Raw genomic sequence first — 669 nt, 5'->3', positions numbered from 1 at the left:
TTGATATAGCCTTAGAGGCTTCGTCCTCTTGCCAGAGTCTCCAGGATTTCACTATTGAGTAATACATAGACATATATTGCATAAGCAGAGCTGAAATGCTGCTTCTAATTCAACTTCTTCATCAAAGCTCAGATCCACAGAACAATGAGCAACTTTGCATTCATTTTCCAACATTACCCACCTCATTTGAATGACACTATTTTTTTTTAGGGGAGAGCGCGAACGCAGTCCCCCACTACCACAAATTATGCAGTCGAGTTTCCCACATTTGGGGAAATCGCAGGGGTCAGCACATCCGGAGTGCAATGGATAAGCCTCGCCCTGGGAAAACCACCTTCGTGATCATGGTATCTCCCCTGCCAGGAAAGTATTGAATGACACTATTTTTATGACAATGAATGTTGCATGGGTAACCTGAGTGAGAGACATCACTATGCATTAATATTCCATTTGTATGCCATCTCCCTAAGATCCTGAGGCATGTTTTAAAGTGAGGAGAATTTACACCTAATTAAAACCACAGGAGCAGAATTTAGTTTCTTTTTTTTAAAATATATTTTATTGATTTTTCACAGAGAGGAAGAGAGAGGGACCGAGAGTTAGAAACATTGATCAGCTGCCTCCTGCACACCCCCTACTGGGGATGTGCCCGCAACCAAGGCACATGCC

General features: G+C 42.6%; 1 non-coding gene across 1 annotated transcript; it reads right to left on the bottom strand.

Moving 5' to 3' along the window:
* Positions 1 to 207: 207 nt before the first annotated feature.
* On the bottom strand, positions 208 to 371 carry LOC114228831 (U1 spliceosomal RNA). The gene has a single exon (XR_003614951.1). It is a non-coding gene; the product is annotated as a U1 spliceosomal RNA (small nuclear RNA).
* Positions 372 to 669: the final 298 nt, after the last annotated feature.

The sequence above is a fragment of the Eptesicus fuscus genome, chromosome 1, assembly GCF_027574615.1.
Source record: "Eptesicus fuscus isolate TK198812 chromosome 1, DD_ASM_mEF_20220401, whole genome shotgun sequence".
Classification (NCBI taxonomy): domain Eukaryota; kingdom Metazoa; phylum Chordata; class Mammalia; order Chiroptera; family Vespertilionidae; genus Eptesicus; species Eptesicus fuscus.
The sequence above is the reverse complement of the archived record's forward strand: the minus strand, read 5'-3'. Positions and strand labels throughout refer to the sequence as shown.